Source organism: Kogia breviceps, chromosome 11 (assembly GCF_026419965.1).
Source record: "Kogia breviceps isolate mKogBre1 chromosome 11, mKogBre1 haplotype 1, whole genome shotgun sequence".
Classification (NCBI taxonomy): Eukaryota; Metazoa; Chordata; class Mammalia; order Artiodactyla; family Physeteridae; genus Kogia; species Kogia breviceps.
The window spans coordinates 36,949,190-36,970,615 of record NC_081320.1 but is presented as its reverse complement, the minus strand read 5'-3'; the positions used below and the strand labels follow the sequence as shown (position 1 = coordinate 36,970,615).

The 21,426-nt window shown below is 48.8% G+C and overlaps 2 long non-coding RNA genes across 4 annotated transcripts in view; one reads left to right on the top strand and one right to left on the bottom strand.

Annotated features, from left to right (window-relative positions):
- Positions 1–1,587, bottom strand: part of LOC131765454 (uncharacterized) — a 61,994-nt gene extending 60,407 nt beyond the window's left edge. For all 3 annotated transcript variants that reach the window (XR_010835470.1, XR_010835469.1, XR_010835471.1), the window contains exon 1: positions 1,258–1,587. This is a non-coding gene — a long non-coding RNA (uncharacterized lncRNA). The remainder of the gene's footprint in view (positions 1–1,257) is intronic.
- LOC136792140 (uncharacterized) lies at positions 1,466–21,019 on the top strand. Its single transcript, XR_010835468.1, has 6 exons — positions 1,466–1,580; positions 1,832–2,164; positions 2,347–2,456; positions 3,400–3,467; positions 8,128–8,204; positions 21,000–21,019. It is a non-coding gene; the product is annotated as an uncharacterized lncRNA (long non-coding RNA).
- The last annotated feature ends 407 nt before the right edge of the window (positions 21,020–21,426 follow it).

Genomic DNA, 21,426 nt, shown 5'->3' with positions numbered 1-21,426 from the left:
CAGAGAAGACTCCTCTTGCATTGGCAATGCCTCTGCTCCCTGGATCATTTTACTGCTTGGAGAAAAGGGAGCCTCCAACATAATGAAGACTGAAATTTCCTGACAGCTGGATGGGAAAGGAACTTAGGTTGGATAGAAATTAATTTAAAGATTAGAAAAAAAATTAAACAATTTTCTTGCACATCAGGGTTTTCAGATACGAATCAAATCCTCAAAGGTCGACTTATCTTTAAATCTACATCCAATTAGTAATTTAAAACATTTTCCTTGAAACTACGGGGAAACTGCTTTCCATCACCATGTGAAGTGTTTTTCCTTTGGAGGGGATTACAGTACGACAGGATTGACATATTCATAATAGTTATTTAGCAAATAGTCGTCTAATCTCTGGGTCAGCAAGGAAGCTGAGGAAGGAGATGACTGCTTACAGGTTAGGCAGAACTCACTGACCAATTCTGGGTTTCAGGAGACTACCTTCTACATTTTCAGTCCGTCAGATCCCAAAGGAAAGCAGTTTGGATGGGACTGGGAACGGGAATATGGTCAGGCCGGGATGGAAAGCTACGAACAGAAGAAAGTGTAACACGGGTCGAAAACCCATAGACTTGCACACCGTTCTACTCTCCTTCCGTTTCCTTTTATTTATTTTTTTTAAATTTTGTGGGCATAGGGGCTTCCCTAGTGGCGCAGCGGTTGAGAATCTGCTGGCCAATGCAAGGGACACGGGTTCGAGCCCTGGTCTCGGAATATCCCACATGCCGCGGAGCAACTAGGCCCGAGAGCCACAACTACTGAGCCTGAGCGTCTAGAGCCCATGCTCCGCAACAAAAGAGGCCGCGATAGTGAGTGGCCCCCGCTTGCCGCAACTACAGAAAGCCCTCGCACAGAAACGAAAACCCAACACAGACAAAAATAAATAAATTTAAAAAGAAATTTTGTGGGCATACACTGTCCCCGTCGGATCAGGTCTCCACACTTGGCAGCCTGACATCCAGCCGCTGCTACACAGGTGTATATTATCCGCCTGGCGCCATAGCATTTCAGTTTGCGCCCCTGGATAGGAGCCGACAAAGCAGAACTGCTTAACCCAAGGTAGCTGGCGGGTGAGCAGCGAGCATCTGCGGACCCGGGGATAAGTGAGGCGTCGCTGGGCCCCGCGTCCTCCAACATGGCGGGGCGGCCACTCTGAGGGTTCCGTTCCCCGAGACCCCAGCTCGCTTCCAAGCCCCGGCGGTCGCCACACCGGCCGTTTCTTACCCGGAGGTACAAATCTGACACAGACTCCAGGTCCTCATGCTCCTGGCTCCCGGGGTCAGCTCCATAGCTCCTCCGCACGCGCAGCTCCTGCAACTCCACCGCACTGACCTCAGTCCAGTCAGTCGGCGGGGAGGGGCGGGTTTAACGGACGCACGGCCTACTTCCGGCGGCGCCAGAGACGCGGACGGGTCAAAGGTGGTGCGTCCTCAGCCCCGCACCTGACGCGCGTGCGTTTGGTGGACGCGGAGGTCTGGGTGCCTGCGAAGTGCGTGGTGTGGCCGGGCGCTGGGGTCCAAGGGGGACTGGCTGGTCGGCGGAAGCCGGTAAGTGCGGGTCCGCAGGCGTCCGGGCGTCATCTTCCGCCTACTCCAGGCAGTGGCGGTCTCGGGTCGCCGCGGCGGAAGGGCGGGGACTGGGCTAGGGGTGAGCCCGGGCTGGGAGCGGCTGCCGTCCGAACGTAGTGTCCGGGCCGGGCCGGCCGTTTCTCAGTGCGGACCCGGGATCCTCAAAGAAAAAGGGAGTGAGGATAAAGGGAATGTAGAGTTGAGGGTTTGTTTTTCCTTTGTTTCCCCAGTGTGGAAAGGAATGGAAGATGTTCACTGCACCTGCACGTGACCCCAAAATTTAGTCGGGAAGCTGGGTGTTTCACCTCCAGTGAAAGCAAGTGGGAGTGATAGGAGAGGCTTGGAAAAAGATCGAGCAGGGGAAGAGAGAGATGTCGGCATCTTCTCTCCCTCCTGCATAAGACCGTTCCAGTATGTAATCGCTGACCTGGAGAAATAATGCTCGAGTACAGAGTACGGGGCAGAGTTCCAGGTGTCACTGTGCACCCAACCCCCACGAGCTTTGTGATTCATCGCAAATGGCCGATCCGGAAGGATGAGTAAACTCCGCAAGTACAGTCGTGGTACAGTATTTGTTGAAGTGCTCAAATTGGACTTGAGCCTGGATGGGTCTGTCCCTTCAGGAAGCAGCCGTTGGGCTCTTACTTTAAGGGACTCGAGAAGTCTTGTCAGCTCCCAGCAGTAGAAACTTTGATCTTTTAACGCCCCGATCTTCGGCCATTTGTAATACGTGTTTAATTAATAGTCACAGGACATAAGTGACCGTGGTGCTCAATAGTTTGGATAAGATGATTCCACTCCAGAAAAACACGGCTAGCATCAGGAATACCTGTGTTTTGGCTCATGTTGACCATGGTAAGAATCTGTTCCAAATGGCTTATTTTCATTAATTAAGTGCTGCGTCTCCGCATGTGTCAGTGGAGTGATGTTCTGGGCAGATGAGAGTGATGCTTGCTAAGCTGCAAGTCTTATTTCCTTTAAAAGTGTGCTGTGGGAGGAACACAGCTAAGTAATGATTGTTATTCTTCTATGTAGTATATTTTGTTGTCGTTTAAACGAAAAGTTGAGTTTTTAAGTATTTGTATTTTTAAGTATTTTGAAATGGCTTTGTAATATAACACGTCTGTAGCCTTGACATAATAACCTCAGAACCTGTGTTACATGATTCTGCTTAACTCGTGCGATGTTTTTTGTTTTTGTTTTTTTGTGGTACGGGGGTCTCTCAATGTTCTGGCCTCTCCCGTTGCGGAGCACAGGCTCCGGACGCACAGACGCACAAGCTCACGGACCATGGCTCATGGGCCCAGCCGCTCCGCGGCATGTGGGATCTTCCCAGACTGGGGCACGAACCCATGTCCCCTGCATCTGCAGGCGAATTCTCAACCACTGCGCCACAGGGGAAGCCCTGTGAGATGTTTTATATTTTGATTGGTACAGTGGTTTGTCTTATCACTTAAGACTGTGCATTTTGCTCTGTGTAAATTATGCCTCAATTAAAAATATTTTTCGGTCCTTAAAAAAAAATGTTGCTTGACGGATTTTAAAGTGAGGTTGATCCGCAGGGTTGGCAGTACAGATTACAGCACTGTGGAGTGCTGGAATCTGTGTCCTTCCAGATGATGTTTTGTTCAAAGTTCTAATTAACATGCCCGTTGTATCTCACTTCACTTAGTATAGGTAAATAGGAAATATTTACTAAACCAGTTCTATGGTTAGATGTTAAGTTTGTTGATACAATCTACCCACCATACCCTTTAAAAAAAGAAATCGATTTAAATTTTTATTGTTACTTTAACAGGAAAAACTACTGTGGCTGACTCTCTTATATCTAGCAATGGAATCATCTGCAGTCGCCTGGCAGGCAAGGTATGTTCTATTTGATATATACCTGCATTTCAGTAAGTATTAGCAAATCTACAATGTGATGAGTCCTTCGTTGTGTTCTTAAAGATCGAAAAAGTATGAAGTATAGTTCATGCATCTAAGAAACTGCCAGTTCATTTAGCAAGATAAAATAGATTGTTGAGAAAAAGTTATGTCTAGATTGCTTTATGTTACTTTATATTAATATTTTATAAGTGCAAGAATGAGTTTTTGCAACCAATCATTTGATAACCTGGCATGATTGTGGAAAATTTCACAGGTGGAAGAGATGCTTCACAGTGGGGAATAATGTGGATAAAATGCATAAAGGCTAATTTGTGGATTGTGCTTCATTTGAGTGGAACGTTTGCCTATACTGAGAGAGAAAAAGGTGCAGGTAGAAAAAAATGTATCAGATTACAAAGACCTTGAAGGCTAACCTAAGTACCAGAGAAGGCTTCTGAAGCCTGAGGGTCATGATGAAGATCATTTTTTAGGAAATGAAATGATAGAGACCTTTGTTTTTAACTGTGAACTGAAAGAAATTGGAATAATTTATTTGCAGTAGAAAGGTAGAGATGTTCCTCCTTCAGTGAATTTACAGTATACTCATCTGGATTTATCAGGTGACTGGTAACATAGAGAAGAGGAGATAGAGAAGCAAAACTGAATTTAAAAAGTTAGACCTAAGATACTGAAAGAAGACTTGGGGATTTGAGGCACGTTGGGTGAGGAACTGGCCCAAGAAACTGTCTATGGAAGGCTGAAAAACCTGGGTTGAATGAAATAATAAGGTGCTTTTATTTTTCCCAGTTGACAACTGAGAAAAAGTACAATAACTCTAAAGTGAGTAGATGAAAAGAAATAATAAACCATAAATTAATGAAGTAGAAAAGATCAATGACGCCACAATTTGTTCTTCACAATGATTAATACATCTAACAAATATGATACAGTGATGGTGGACATGTCATAATACATTTAAAGAGTGAATCATAATGTAAGCTATGGACTTTAATTAATAATAGTGTATGTGGGCTTCTTTGGTGGCGCAGTGGTTGAGAATCCACCTGCCGATGCAGGGGACACTGGTTCGCACCCCGGTCCGGGAAGATTCCACATGCCGCGGAGCGGCTGGGTCCGTGAGCCATGGCGGCTGAGCCTGAGTGTCCGGAGCCTGTGCTCTGCAATGGGAGAGGCCACAACAGTGAGAGGTCCGCGTGCTGCAAAAAAAAAAAAGTAATAATAATAATAATAATAGTGTATGGATATTGGTTCATACATTGTAACATATACCACACTATACACTAATATAAGATGTAGCTAATAGGGGGAACTGTGTGTGGGAGGGGATGCTTGGGAACCTCTTTACTTTCCAGTCAATTTTTCTTTTTTTTTTTTTTTGTGGTACGCGGGCCGCTCACTGTTGTGGCCTCTCCCGTTGCGGAGCACGGGCTCCGGACGCACAGGCTCACGGGCCACGGCTCACGGGCCCAGCCGCTCTGCGGCATGTGGGATCTTCCCACACCAACTCACGCACCCGTGGCCCCTGCATCAGCAGGCAGATTATCAAGAGCTGCGCCACCAGGGAAGCCCGTCCGATGTTTACTGAACATCTGCTAATTTGGAGGTATTTTGCTAGCTATGTCAGAAGGTAGAGATTTATGCACAGGGCACCAGCCCACTATATAGAGAGCTGATTTGGGGGTTGAGGCAGCACAACATGAGCCAGGGAAAAAGTAGACTCTGAGGGTTGAGAGAGCTGGAGGGTCGGGAAGCTAGTAATGGGTTAAGAAAAGGGCTTTATAACAGTGCTAGAGATGACCCCTGAAGGGTGATTCAAGATGGCAGATGGGGACACACATTTCAAGTGGGAATAGTGTCAGCAAGGGGAGAATGAAATGTATGTGACCAAAGCACGGGACATGAGAGGGGGACAGGGATGCATGGTGCTTAGCTTCTCACAGGCATTGCTTTCATACCACAGCATTGCCTCCTGCTAAGCCCGCGCTTGGTTTCAGACTCCTTCTTAGTTCACGCAGCCACAGCAAAGTGATAGGATTGGGAGTGTGAAATAAAACCTATATACCCTCCTGAAGGTGAGGGAGTAGGAGAGAAAAGTGAAGAGGTAGGCTGGGCTGTATCTTAAAGAGCCCTTCGTGCCAGCTAGGCACTAGGATATGGGTTAAGTGCTCCAGCTCTGGAGTTAGACAACCTGAGTTCAAAACTCCATTTCCATTTACTTGGCCTTTTTGAGCTTCAGTCTGCAGCCTCTGTGTAGTGGAATAAAAACCAAACGTACCTTATCGCATTGTGAGGATTAAATGATGATAATGAGAAGCCCTTGGCAGGTGCGTGCTTTACCCTGAAGATGATCATTGGCATTTATGATTAGGTAATAGGGTGCCATTGGGAGAAGAGAATAAACCAGGGTTGTTGTAATCAAATAGTACATTAGTAAGAATGGTCCGGTGGAAGTGTTTTGGATGGATTGAAAGGCAGAAAAGACGTTAGGTGGCTATTGCCATTGGTATAATAGTTGAAGTGAAGTAGTTACGGGAAACTGAAAGGAGAGGCAGTGGATCACTTTGTAAGTGAAGGCAACTGAGAATGAGTATTGTATACAAATCTGGTGACTAACCCTACCCTATGAGTCTGTGTAATGATGCTGCTCATGTTTTGAGGACATGAAGTTTGACAAAAGTATGTTTTTTTGCTTTGTGAATTAAATCATGCGGCAAGTCAGTGGCTTGTGTGTGTACAGCAAATTCCTTTCAAATTTACTATTTAAAAGTATGTTAAGATAATACTATCCAGAAAACCTGTGATTCATTTATTCATTCAACAGATAATTCATTGAACGTTTCTTATATGCCAAGACTTGTTCTGGTCCTAGGGATACAGTTGTGAATAAAGCAAAGTCCCTGCTTCCTTGACACTTGCATTTGGGGGGATATATGCTCGCTGTACTTAGAATGTTCCACTCCATTGCAAGCAGGAAAGTGGCCCTCTAGGGTTATACGCTGATACGTAATATTTACATGGCAAGCACTTAATACGGTAATAAAGGTTCAAATGGGTACTAGAGTATCGTAAGAATTTCTTTTTATCTTTAGAATAGATTCCCGGCTTTATATTTGAACATAGATACTAGGTAGCCTTGGTCACTGCAGTGCAGCTGATGCCTTCCATTGGCTTGCAAACAGTAGGAGATATGGGTAAATTTCATGAATGTGTTTGCCAAATGGGTATTTTCTTCTGACAGTTTAACTGGCAAAAGCCAGCAATGGCTATATATGGGGAAGTATGGCAAAAGATAATGTTCCATTGCCTTGTGGTGATGTTTTACCTGCACCTCCACCTGCTTTCCTGTCAGCTACCTCAATTCCATAAACAGCAGCGAGGAGGGTCCTGCTACAGGTTTGTGGCTTGTCTCACAAAGCCATGGTCAGGCAGAATATTCTATTTGAATTCGGTTGTCCAGGTTGCAAAAAAGCCTTACACTACTGGTACTTCTTGAACGGAATCCGAAAATTGGTGTCATATCATTTCTGTCCTTTCCATTGCTTGTGGTAGGAGATAAGGTAAATGCGGATTAACCACCTGGGAGGTTCTTAACATCTGGAGAAAGAGTATTCCTTTCATGTCAGGAGATACCGTTATAGAGATAAATACTATTAAATTTCATATAGCATTTTAATACACGATGGACTTTCTGGAGTTACTTGTTAAGGCAGCAGAGGAGAGCGTTTTGAGTACTCATGGGTGAACAGCGCCATGGGATAGAGCAGTGGCTCTTGAGTGAGGGTGATTTTGCCCTCACCCTTCCCCCAGCACATTTGACAATGGCTGGAGACATTTTCCTCGGTCACATCTGGTCGGGGAGGTGCTGCAGGCATCTAGTGGGTAGAGGCCAGGATGGTACCACATATCGTACAAGGCACAGGACAGCCTTTCCCCACCACCCCAAAAGAATGAGCTGGCCCAAAATGTCAATAGTGTGCTATGGAGAAACCTTGGATAGAGGCTGAGGACTGAAGAGAGGCTGAGGTTGTCCGATGTACTCTCACGTCAGGTAGTCAGTCACATTTGCCAGACTGTTGTGTGGCCCTGCCCCTTTCCCAGAATCTGTAGCAGGCACGTTGATGCCAATGCTTGTCATGTCCTTGGGGTGCGAAAACCTTGAGGGCTCCTGAAAGTCATAAACACAGGAAGGAGTGATTTAGGCGGGTGATGTGGGAGCAGAGAACTTTAGGAAGAACAACATTGTCCTCATGGGTTTGGGAAATGTGCCAGATGGAAAAGAGATGAGGTGTGCCCTGGGGTGTCCCATTCCAAAAGGCAGACTGGGACTGATGTGTGCCAGGGAGTCAGATTTTGAATTTGATATAGACTGCTGTAGCAACGAGCAATGCCTTGATCTGTCTAGAGAGTGCTGGGTTGTCTGTCACTGCAGAGTTCGTGTATAGGCTGATGCCCACTGATTGGTGATATGATAGAGGGGTGGGGGGTGATATAAAGGATGCTCTTAAGATATTGTGATTCTACCCTACTTTTACGATTCTTTCCCAGACCTCGGAGCTCCTCGTTCGTGAGCTGCAGAGCTCCTTGGGGGTCTGCTCTGACATGTTTCATCCATTGACATGTGCCACTCGTTTTTTAGGTACAAAACAAAGAATGGCTTTGCACAAAGCCCGAAGGGATACTCTGAAAGAATGATGGGAAAGGAATAATGCATAGGTATGTATTTGCATTTACTTTCTCCAAATATTTGAGACAGGGTAGCTGGTCAGTGGCTGCTTTCTCGTGCTCGAGCCCTTACAATGTGATCACCTCAGAATGTTACAGGGATTGGAGCCTGTCGGAGCCTGTCTGTCTCTGCCCATGGCCCCTAGTTTCTTCTTGTCATGGCTGTAGATACTGTGTAAGACCCTTGTCTTTTCCTCCTGCTCACAGCAGACATTGAGTAACATCTAGCTGTTACTGACATGCGTATTTCACAGTATAGTACTTTAGAAATGAGAAAGGTTTACTTATTGTGGAAACCAGTGTCGGCACCTGGGAGTGTTAGTGTCACTTGGTATTGTGTTTCCCACGGCTGCCATCGTAACTGTCATTGCCTGGTGACTCCCTAGGGTTTGAAAAGAATTCTTCCTTGGATCTTAGGTGATAGTGGTACATTCCTTCATTCATTTATTCGTTCAGGAACTATTTTCTCAGCACCATGTATGTGCCATTTACTTTTCACATGTACAGTGAACGACACAGACAAAATTCCTGCCCCAGTGAACTGTATATTGTGATGTAATTGGCTTACGGTGAGGCCTGACCATTGGTAGTATTTTAAAATCTCTCCAGATGATTCTAATGTACAGCTAGGTTTGAGAATCACAGTTATAAATGAAGCACTTTGGGAATGGCAAAGGCACTGCAGAAATAAAAAGTGGCTATTGGTATTCCTGCATTTTTCCTGCCTGCATCAGGACTGTTGTGCAAGTGCTGATCATTTTCTTTTCAGCCCTTTTCGCTGTTTGCCTAGACCCTTTATCCCTGTTTCTAACTTAACACCCTACCTCCTTCTTGTCTTTCAACCTGCAGTCCATCATCAGTTTGGGATTTATCCTAAACTTGGTCGGAAGCCATTGCAGGGTATAAACAGAGAAGTGGTATTAGCAGAGATGCCTTTTTCAGACACCATACTGGCTACTGTAATAGAATGCAAAGCAGGGGACGGGAGTAGATTTGGGAAGACTCATTAGGAGACTGGCTTTGTGCACAGTGGTGGCCTTGGAGAATGGAGTAAAGGAGGTGGGTTAGAGTCATAATTGGAAGGTTACTCATGGCTTGGAGGTGAATAGGAGTTAGTGATAAATTGGTTATGGGGAATGTGGATTAAGGATGTATAATTGGGTAAATGGAGGTGCTACTTAGTGCAATGGGAAAAATATTCTGCCCACATATTGGCCTGATAAACACCTTCTCACCCTTTAGACCTTGAATCAGAGATTCTTTCTTGTGTTATTTTATTATATTTTATTTTATTTCATTTTTTTTTGGTCTTTGATGCCAGCTTGCAGGATCTTAGTTCCCCAACCATGGAGTGAACCCAGGCCGCCTGAACTGGAGGCATAGGGTCGTAACCACTGGACCACTGGGGAATTCCCAGCAGAGATTTTTTTATTTCTTTTTTTTAAATATAAGTTTTAATTACTTGATTAATTAATTTTTGGTTGCGTTGGGTCTTCGTTGCCACGCGTGTGCTTTCTTTAGCTGTAGCGAGCAGGGGCTACTTCTCGTTGCGGTGCACGGGCTTCTCACTGCAGTGGCTTCTCATGTTGCGGAGCACGGGCTCTATGCACGCAGACTTCAGTAGTTGTGGCGCGTGGGCTCAGTAGTGGTGGCTCGCAGGCTTAGTTGCTCCGCGGCATGTGGGATTTTCCCGGACCAGGGAGCAAACCCATGTCCTCAGCATTGGCAGGCGGATTGATTTTTTGTTTTTAAACATCTTTGTTGGAGTATAATTGCTTTACAGTGGTGTGTTAGTTTCTGCTGTGTAACAGAGTGAATCAGCTATATGCATACCTGTATCCCCATATCCCCTCCCTCTTGCATTTCCCTCCCACCCTCCTGATCCCACCCCTCTAGGTGGTCGCAAGGCACTGAGCTGAACTCCCTGTGCTATGCAGCTGCTTCCCACTAGCTAGCTATTTTACATTTGGTATTGTATATATGTCAATGCTACTCTCTTATTTCGTCTCAGTTTACCTTTCCCCCACCCCGTGTCCTCAAGTTCATTCTCTATCTGCGTCTTTATTCTTGCCCTGCCTGTAGGTTCATGAGAACCTTTTTTTAAAATAGATTCCATATATATGTGGTAGCGTATGGTATTTGTTTTTTTCTTTCTGACTTACTTAACTCTGTATGACAAACTCTAGATATATCCACCCCACCTCACTACAAATAGGTCAGTTTCATTTCTTTTATGGCTGAGTAATATTCTTTTGTATGTATGTGCCACATCTTCGTTATCTATTCGTTGGTGGATGGACACTTAGGTGGTTTCCATGTCCTGGCTATTGTAAGTAGTGCTGGCAGGCGGATTGTGACCCACTGAGCCACCAGGGAAGTCCCCAGAGATTATTTCTTAAGGGAGGCCCTCCTCAAGCCCCACCAGTCTCTTCCCTGCTGACAGAGACTCCCACGGAGTTACTGGAGCCCACTTGCGTTTGTCCATAGCCTCAGTAGAGGAAGTGGCAGTGACCAGGTGTCGGAGGAGAACCGGGAGCCGCCGCTGCTGCAGCAAAGAAAATCAGAAGTGATCAGTCACTTCTGCTGTGCACATTCTCAGTCTCAGCACAGTCTCTGTGCTGTGCACAGAGAACAGGTTTGAGTAGATATAGAGGATCTGGTAAGACATCCTCTCTCAGGCCACCAAAGAGAATGGTATCTGGTGAAGAACCGGCATGGAACTTTCTCTGAGGGGAGCCAGCGTGTTTCCACAGTTAAACTGCCGTGGAATCTGTGGAATTCTGGTGAGGTCATATAAGGAACCGGCGACTTGAGGGGCAGGCTTCAGCAGGAGGGGCAGTAAGGTGGAGGAGAGCAGGGTGGAGGCAGAGGCACTCTGCCTGGCCCCTCACACCTGGGCCTCCCCACCCATGCCCTGGTGTAGTCAACACCCCACGTGGGGCGTGCCGGTGGGCTGGAACAGCCCCAGGGGCCACGGGAGGGCAAGAGAGACCCACATCCTGAGATTGGCTTGAGAGGCAAGATGAACATTGAAAGAGATAGCTAGGTTGTACGGCCCTGAGGCAGATATTTGTGTGGACTGGGGAATCAGGGAAGGCTCCTCGGCAGTGGGCCTGAAGGACCAGTGACATGTGGACCCATGGGGAGGAGAGGGAAGGCATTCCAGCTTGGAAGAATAAAAGCAGAGACACACTCTTCTTGACCTTGTCCTGCCCCAAATATAAATTCATAGCACCCTGCCATTTTCATGCCTGAGGCCTCAAGAAGACCCAGAGGTGAAGGGGCCTGCCCAGTGTTACACAGGGAGTGGAGAGGTGTTGTGCTCGATGGTTAGGTTCAGGTTGGGGCCCCGGATTCACAGCTGATAGGAACGTGAGGACAAGCTCATGCCGTTTCAAACATTTCCAAGTGTTGACTGAGAGAGACGTCAAAGGTGCAAAATGGGGGTGCTGAATGACCTCACCAAGTGGGAATGGGGGGCCCATTTTAATACGAAATTCGAAGCAAGTTCGTGACACAAGGACATCACAGGAAATGGCAGCATAGTCATGACACTCCCCCCTCCCCTAGAAGTAAAAATCACTAGAGTCCTCTCTCTCTCCTCCGTGAAAGGATGAGATAAAGGGCTCAGCAGCAGCCCCCATGAAGGACGTGCTCGACACCGCGAAGAGGTGTCACTGAGACGGTTTGGTCCGACTCGGAGAAGGAAAGAGACAACTCTGCCCTTGGCCTGGTCAGGCCCACAGGAGGGAACCCCATTTGGGGCAGCCGTTGATAGTGTGGCAGTGTGAGAGAACCTTCTTCAGGAGGGGACTCCCTGTTGCCGACCTTGCAAAAGCCCACACGGTACATTCGTTTACTGGGGCTGTTGCACAGGGGGTGCGCCCGGAGGTGGGGCCACCGTGCTTGCGAATCACAGCACCTCGTAATCGTTAGCTGAGTGAACGCTGCAATCGCCGGAGCTTGGGTCTGGAGCAACCGACACTCTTGGTCCGACTCTTCCGGAGCGCGCTTTCTCTTGGGAGCTCGTCTGGGGCCTGGCTTCTCTGCTTCGGCCTTTGCTGGCGTGGCCAAAGGAGCATCCCCGTGGGCCCGGTAGCCACCAAGCAGGCAGTCTGTCTCCCCGTGCCAGCCCAACTGCGTTCCTCCCCACCCTCGGTAGAGGACGTGGCAGTGACCAGGTGTCGGAGGAGAACCGGGAGCCGCCGCTGCTGCAGCAAAGAAAATCAGAAGTGATGAGTCACTTCTGCTGTGCACAGTCTCCTGCCAGCATCTCCCTCTCTCAAGTCTCTCCCAGTTTCTGGCTGAAGACCTTTCATCTACTTGACAACCCAAACACAGCCTTGGCCCATCACCTCTAGGAGTCCCTAGAGAAGGGACACTGGCTGCAAGAGCAATTCCTAGAGCCTACGGCTGCAGCCGATGAGGAAGTCTCTTGACCGTTTCCAGGGAAAACGGTAGAGCCCGAGAGTCATCGCGCTCATGATCCTCTCCATCTCTCCCTTCCACAACAGAGAAAACATTTCTTGCAGCCTGTCACTTCTGAGGCTTTCATGCAAATGCCTGTCAAGGCTTGGAAGAGAATACTCTAATCTAACTTGGTTAAGAACCCCTCCCACGTTGGGCTCCGCTCCTGGGCCCCATTTATACTGCCTGTCTCAGCCACACTGAACTCTAGCCTTCGGATACTTGTATCTAGAGTAGAACAAGGCCAAATACTGAGGCAGAGTGATCCGGAGACTCAGAACCGGGTTCTGGGTACCAAGTCTCGGCTCACATCAACCCAGCCTCCTGGGACACCATCTCCTCAGCCCTCCAGTCTCACTAGCACTTCATCACCCCCCTTGGTTCTTCCGGCCTTCCCACGAAGAGGGCACCACCCTCTCCCCTAGTACTCAGCAGCTCCGTATGGGATGTGTCTGAGGGGACCCGTATATAGATGTCGTCTACATGAGAGCACAGAGGTGCCTGGGTTTGGAGGTGCGGTTCCAGAGTGGGCCTCTTCCTCAAACTGCTCCATTTACCATCTGCCAACAAAAAATGCCCTTGTCTTTTGCTAAGGGGCCAATCAGGAAAGGGTGTGAATGGAAGCATCCTGTAGCCCAAGGCGTTAGGCTCCCTTTATAAAGATCAGGAGCTTCCTGCACACTAGTCCAGGGAGGAGCTTTCTCTCATCCTCAGCAGTGAGCACAGTGGGATCCTGAAGGTGTCTCAGGTCACTGGTATCACTTACATCTGGGAAAGCACTCAGGTGTACGTACTGGGCAAGAGCCACAGACACACGTGGCAGCCAGGTGAGGTTGTGTGTACCCCACGCCTCTTCCGCAGATGCCCGGTCTCGCTGTTCCTCCTGCACCGCCCAGCCAGGGAACAGAGCACAGGTTGGAATAGGTGTAGAGGATCCGGTCACACATTCTCTCACAGACAACCAAAGAGATTGGTCTCTGGTGGAGAACCGGTAGGGAAGTTTTTCTGAGAGGAGCAAACTTTGTTTGCACAGTTACACTGCCATGGAATGCCGGTGAGGTCCTCACTAGCCAGTGAGGTCATCGTATGGAACCTGTGACTTGGGGGTCAGGCTTGAGGAGGAGGGGTAGTTCTGTGGAGGAGAGCAGGGTGGAGGCAGAGGTACTCTGCCTGGGCCCTCACACCAGGGCCTCCCCACCCATGCCCTAGTCTAGTAGACACCCCACGTGGGGCGTGCCGGTGGGCTGGCACAGCCCCAGGGGCCACAGGAGGTCAAGACAGACCCACATCCTGAGATCGGCTTGAGAGGCAAGATGAACGTTAGGAGGCAGCTGCTAGGTTGTATGGCACTGACCCTAAGAGGCAGAGATTTGTGTGGACTGGGGAATCAGGGAAGGCTCCTCGGCAGTGGGCCTGAAGGACAAGTGACATGTGGACCCATGGGGAAGAGAGGGCAGACATTCCATTTTGGAAGAAGAATAGCAGAGACACACTCTTCTCGACCTTGTCCTGCCCCAAATATACATTCATAGCACCCTGCCATTTTCATGCCTGAGGCCTCAAGAAGACCCAGAGGTGAAGGGGCCTGCCCAGTGTTACACAGGTAGTGGAGAGGTGTTGTGCTCGATGGTTAGGTTCAGGTTGGGGCCCCGGATTTACAGCTGATAGGAACGTGAGGACAAGCTCATGCCGTTTCAAACATTTCCAAGTGTTGACTGAGAGAGACGTCAAAGGTACAAAATGGGGGTGCTGAATGACCTCACCAGTGGGAATGGTGGGCACATTTTAATATGAAATTCGAAGCGAGTTCGTGACACAAGGACATCACAGGAAATGGCAGCATAGTCATGACACTCCCCCCTCCCCTAGAAGTAAAAATCACTAGAGTCCTCTCTCTCTCCTCCGTGAAAGGATGAGATAAAGGGCTCAGCAGCAGCCCCCGTGAAAGACGTGGTGGACACCGCGAAGAGGTGTCACTGAGACGGTTTGGTCCGACTCGGAGAAGAAAAGAGACAACTCTGCCCTTGGCCTGGTCAGGCCCACAGGAGGGAACCCCATTTGGGGCAGCCGTTGATAGTGTGGCAGTGTGAGAGAACCTTCTTCAGGAGGGGACTCCCTGTTGCCGACCTTGCAAAAGCCCACATGGCACATTCGTTTACTGGGGCTGTTGCACAGGGGGTGTGACCGGGTGGTAGAGACTGCTTGGACTACCATTTTAGAGGTTGGGCCACCCTGGTTGAGAAGCACAGCACCTTGTTCTCCTAAAGTGCTTGAATCAGCGGGTACCCGTTAGGACAGACAAAGTCAGGCCTCATTGGAGCAGACTGCCTTTGGGAGTGGTAGAAGGTGAAGTGTAAAGGCGAATGCTCTGGAGGAGGTTTGTCGTGGCAGGTGGGCCAGCATGAGACCATTCAGATTCTCCAAGGCTCCAGAGATGACTTGGCTGGGAGCATCCCTGTGATGTGGTGCGGGGACTCCAACCTTAACAGGACCAGGCTGGGCATCTGGGGGAGGCCGAATAAACGGTTTCTTAACTTAGGAGAGTGAGAGACTCACCTGGGGAGTTCCACAAAAGCACTTAAAAAGACTTGTACCTGGATTCTTGAGACAACCCTCAGAAAACTTATCTAGATGTGGAGTAGGGCTCAGGAAGCTTCAACTTGTGTGTGTGTGTGTGTGTGTGTGTGTGTGTGTGTGTGTGTGTGTGTGTGTATGTGGTGCGTGGGCCTCTCAGTGTTGTGGTCTTTCCCGTTGCGGAGTGCAGGCTCAGCGGCCATGGCCCACGGAGCCAGCTGCTCCGCGGCATGTGGGATCTTCCCGGACCGGGGCATGAACCCGTGTGCCCTGCATCGGCAGGCGGACTCTGAACCACTGCACCACCAGGGAAGCCCTAAGCTGCACTTTTTAAATAAGCTTCCTGGGCAGCCCCACCACAGTGGTCCATGTATAGAGTGACCAAATGATTGTGTCTTCTCGGTTGCTTTGGGGAGTCCAAGTGGGCCGTATTTAAAATGGCAGCAGGCATACGTATAAACAGGGAAGATTCGAGGCAAACAGAGGTATATGGTTACAGTATGCATGAATCAGATCTGAGAAAAGCTAGCCTGGTGGTTAAAGAACACAACGCTTAGGACAGACAGACCAGATTCTGTCCTACTTACTTGTGTGAGTTTGACCAAGTTCTTTTATCCTCCTGACTGTTTGCTCATGTGGAAAAGAGCTATGGCTGTACATTGAGCACAGTATTCTCTTTTGGCAAAGGTTGCTCTGGGTCCATTTGTGTTCTCTGCAATTCTTTCCAGTGTGCAAGCATTTTTAAGTCGTCTGATGAAGTATTACATTTGACTTTCAACTGTTCATTACTTTGGGCAAAGCTTCTGTAGTGCTGCAGAGACTAGAACCTATGCAGAGATAGTGAGAGGATGCTATAACCTTCTGCCGGTTTATAAAGAAGTTTCACCTTTTCTCCACTTCCTCCACCTGCCACCAAGAGATGAGAAAGAAGGCAGAGGCTGGAAATGCACACCAGGCAATACTTGTGTGTCAGTTTGGCTTTTTCTTCCACTGCCAGTACTTCCCAGAGAGATTTCACCCAAAGCGCCTAAGCTTGCCATGGCCATTGTTGTGCAGAAAATTTCTCTCTATTGCTAGTCACATCCCCTTTTCCTTGTCCTGGGGCTAAATGGATGTTTGGGGGCAGGGAATAAAAAGTAATACAGTGAAATGTCTATGCTGATTTAATTGGCTTGGGGTGAGGCCTGGCCATTGGTAGCATTTAAAATCTCTCCAGATGATTCTCATGTACAGCGAGGTTTGAGAATCACAGTTATCGATGAAGCACTTTGGGAATTGCAAAGTCATTGCAGAAATAAAAAGTGGCTATTGGTATTCCTTCACTCTTCCTGCATTTTCATTCCTGCCTGCATCAGGACTGTTGTGCAAGTGCTGATCATTTTCTTTTCAGCCCTTTTCGCTGTTTGCCTAGACCGTTCATCCCTCTTTCGAACCTGACACCCTCCCTACCTCCTTCTTGTCTTTCAGCCTGCAGTCCATCATCAGTTTGGGATTGATTCTACACTTGGTGGGAAGCCATTGCAGGGTATAAAGAGAGAAGTGGTGTTGGCAGAGATGCCTTTTTCAGACACCACACTGGCTACTGTAAGAGAATGGCTAGGAGAGGGCAGGAGTAGATTTGGGGAGACTCATTAGGAGACTGGCTTTGTGCACAGTGGTGGCCTTGGAGGTGGAGTAAAGCAGGCAGGTTAGAGTCCTATTTGGAAGGTTAGTGATGGCTTGGAGGAGAATAGGAGTTAGTGATGAATTGGATGTGGAAAATGTGGGTCAAGGGTGTGTAATTGGGTAAATGGAGGTGCTACTTACTGAAATGGGAAACGTTTTCTGCCCACATAGTGGCCCGATAAACACCTTCTCACCCTTTAGACCTTGAATCAGAGATGCTTTCTTGTTTTATTTAGTTATATTTTATTTTATTGCATTTTTAATTGGGCTGCGATGCCAGCTTGCAGGATCTCAGTTCCCCAACCAGGGATTGAACCCGGGCCCCCTGAAGTGGAGGCACGGGGTCCTAACCACTGGACCACCGGGGAATTCCCAGCAGAGATTTTTACTTTTCGTTTCTTTCTTTTTTAATATAAGTTTTGATTAATTGGTTAATGAATGAATGAATGAATGAATTTTGGGTCGCATTGGTTCTTCATTGCCGCGCGTGGGCTTTCGGTAGTTGCGGCGAGCAGGGGCTACTCTTCATTGTGGTGCCTGGGCTTCTCAGTGCAGTGGCTTCTCATGTTGCGGAGCATGGGCTCTATGATGCACGCGGTCCTCAGTAGTTCTGGCGCGTGGGCTCGGTAGAGGTGGCGCGCAGGCTTACTGGCTCCGCGGCATGTGGGGCCTTCCCGGACCAGGGTACAAACCCGTGTCCCCTGCCTTGGCAGGCGGATTGTTTGTTTTTGTTTTTGTTTTTAAACATCTTTGTTGGAGTGTAATTGCTTTACCCTGGTGTGTCAGTTTCTGCTGTGTAACAAAGTGAATCAGCTCTATGCATGCCTATATCCCCATATCCCCTCCCTCCTGCGTCTCTCTCTCTCACCCTCCTGTGCCCAACCCTCTAGGTGGTCGAAAGGCACTGAGCTGAACTCCCTGTGCTGTGCAGCTGCTTCCCGCTAGCTAGGTATTTTACATTTGGTATTGTATATATGTCAATGCTACTCTTCTTTCATCCCAGCTTACCCTTCCCCCTCCCCGTGTCCTCAAGTTCATTTTCTATCTGCGTCTTTATTCCTGCCCTGCCCTTAGGTTCATGAGAACCTTTATATAAATACATATATATATATATATATATGTTCCATATATATGTGGTAGCATACGATATTTGTTTTTCTCTTCCTGACTTACTTCACTCTGTATGACAGACTCGAGGTCTATCCACCTCACTACAAATAGCTCAGTTTCATTTCTTTTATGACTGAGTCATATTCTATGGTATGTATGTGTCACATCGTCTTTATCTATTTGTCTGTCGATGAACACTTAGGTTGCTTCCCGGTCCTGGCTACTGTAAATTGTGCTGGCAGGTGGATTCTGAACCACTGCACCACCAGGGAAGTCCCCAGAGATTATTTCTTAAGGGAGGCCCTCCTCAAGCCCCACCAGTCTCTTCCCTGATGACACAGACTCCCACAACCTTACGTAACTGCTCCTTTCGAGTACCATACACAGTTTTAATTTCACAGACATTTGTAAGCTCCCTTTTTATAACCCTCTGTTCTACTGATCCTTTCCCTCCTGCCTCATCATTTTTTCTCCAGTGCCTGCCAGTGCTTGGCATATCTTAGGGCTCAGTAAGTGTCTGTTGAATCCCTAATTGGAGACAGAGGACAAGGCTTAGGAGGGAAGATCAAGGCTTTATTTTTGTTTTCTACATGTTGAGAATTGGTCCTTGTGGGCGCGGCGATTCTTCCAGCCGCGCGAAGCCAGTGGCGCGGGCTGACAAGGGCCCACCGTGAGGCGTACCGGCTGGTTCAACTGGGGCCGCCACGCGGAGATCAGCAGCGGCCCGGGTCGCACCAGCACCGGTCGCGGGGGGCTCCGCTGCCCGCTCTGCTGCTCTTCCTGCTGCCACTGTAGAGCCCGCGGGATGCGCACCATGGGCCGGGGCTCGTTTGGACCGCGGACCGTGAGTTCCCGGCGAAGCGCCAGAAGCAACCGAGCCACAAGCGACAAGAGCCGCAGCCAGGGTGCCAGAGCCCTATTCCCCTTGCTGCGGGAGAGGCGCACGACAGTGACTTCACGGGCACGCCAAGTTCTGGCGGTCGGTGGCTGGCGCGGCTCAGTCAGGGCCGCGGAATTGGCGAAGCGTGTGGAAGGAGCGGGATGTGTAGAGCTCAGCAGCGGCGAAGTGGGTAGGTCCGAACAGGGGCTGGTGACTCCAGGTCCCGGCCAACCTTGGGGAAGGGTGCGCGTTGGAGGCAGGACGGGGGTCCGAGGATACACGGTGATGGGGCCCTGGCATTAGGAGCCAGGAGGGCGGAGGGCTTGTGGTGATCCGATGTCGGATCCCTGCAATGCTCTTTTGTCACCCTCACAGCTCCTGTCATGGCTTGGCCAGTTCGGGTCTCCCCCTGTAACTTATGAGGGTGTGGCGATGTTTTCCCAGATGGGGTCCCCGTGCAAGGTCTTTGAATACAAGTTATTTATTGAGAGTCTGAGTGAATGGTCAGGCCTGGGGGCCGACACCAGGAGTCCGGAGTCCTAGATCCAGGCTCACCCTTCCCTTAGAGCTCCCCAGAGAGCTGAGGGCGGCCCCGAGGGCAAGCTGATGGCCTTCAGCGTATCTTCTCTTCAGTCAAGAGAACTCATCGCTTGGTACTTTTCCCCTTTCTTTTCAGCTGAGGCTCATTCTCCCCTCCCTTGTCACCGTTTCCAGCTTCTCATGCTGAGCCCACTGCTTTCTTGGCTTGTTCACCTCCACCGGCTTTCCAGTCAGCTACCTCGATTCCGTAAATAGCAGCGAGGAGGGTCCTGCTACAGGTTTGCGGCTTGTCTCACAAAGCCAGGGTCAGGCAGGATATTCTACGTGAGTTCGGTTGTTCAGGTTGCCAGAAAGCCTTACACTACTGGTACTTCTTGAACGGATCCCGAAAATGGGTGTCAGATCATTTCTGTCATTTCCAGTGCCTGGGGTAGGAGATAAGGTAAATGTGGATTAAGCACCTGGGAGGTTCTTAACCTCTGGAGAAAGAGTATTCCTTTGGTGTCAGGAGATACCGTTATAGAGATAAATACTATTCAATTTCGTATAGCATTTTGATACACGATAGACTTTCTGGAGGGTTAGCTGTTAAGCCAGAAGAGGAGAGTGTTTTGAGTACTCATGGGTGAACAGCGCCATGGGATAGAGCAGTGGCTCTTGAGTGAGGGTGATTTTGCCCTCACCCTTCCCCCAGCACGTTTGACAATGGCTGGAGACATTTTCCTTGGTTCACATCTGGTCGGGGCGGTGCTGCAGGCATCTAGTGGGTAGAGGCCAGGATGGTACCACATATCGTACAAGGCACAGGACAGCCTTTCCCCACCACCCCAAAAGAATGAGCTGGCCCAAAATGTCAATAGTGTGCTATGGAGAAACCTTGGATAGAGGCTGAGGACTGAAGAGAGGCTGAGGTTGTCCGATGTACTCTCACGTCAGGTAGTCAGTCACATTTGCCAGACTGTTGTGTGGCCCTGCCCCTTTCCCAGAATCTGTAGCAGGCACGTTGATGCCAATGCTTGTCATGTCCTTGGGGTGCGAAACCCTTGGGGGCTCCTGAAAGTCCTAAACACAGGAAGGAGTGATTTAGGAGGGTGACGTGGGAGCCCTAAAGTTCTCTTCCTAAAGAGTAGTTTAGGAAGAACAACATTGTCCTCATGGGTTTGGGAAATGTGCCAGATGGAAAAGAGATGAGGTGTGCCCTGGGGTGTCCCATTCCAGAAGGCAGCCTGGGAGTGATGGGTGCCAGGGAGTCAGATTGTGAATTTGATATAGACTGCTGTAGCAACGAGCAATGCCTTGATCTGTCTAGAGAGTGCTGGGTTGTCTGTCACTGCAGAGTTCAAGAGTTCCTGTATAGGCTGATGCCCACTGATTGGTGATATGATAGAGGGGGGGAGGCTGATATAAAGGATGCTCTAAGATCTTGTGATTCTACACTACTTTCACGATTCTTTCCCAGGACTCGGAGCTCCTCGTTCGTGAGCTGCAGAGCTCCTTGGAGGTCTGCTCTGACATGTTTCATCCATTGACACGTGCCACTCATTTTTCAGGTACCAAACAAAGATTCGCTTTGCACAAACGCCGAAAGGATACACTGAAAGAATGATCAGAAAGGAATAATGCATAGGTATGTATTTGCATTGACTTTCTCCAAATATCTGAGACAGGGTAGCTGGTTAGTGGCTGCTTTCTCGTGCTCGAGCCCTTCCAATGGGATCACCTCGGAATGTCACAGGGATTGGAGCCTGTCGGAGCCTGTCTGTCTCTGCCCGTGGCCCCTAGTTTCTTCCTGTCCTGGCTTTCGATAGTGTGTAAGGCCCTTGTCTTTTCCTCCTGCTCACCTCAGACATTGAGTAACCTCAAGCTGTTACTGAGATGCGTATTTCCCAGTATAGTCCTTTAGAAACGAGAAAGGTTTACTTACTGTGGAAACCAGTGTGGGTTCCTGGGAGTGTTAGTGTCACTTGGTATTGTGTT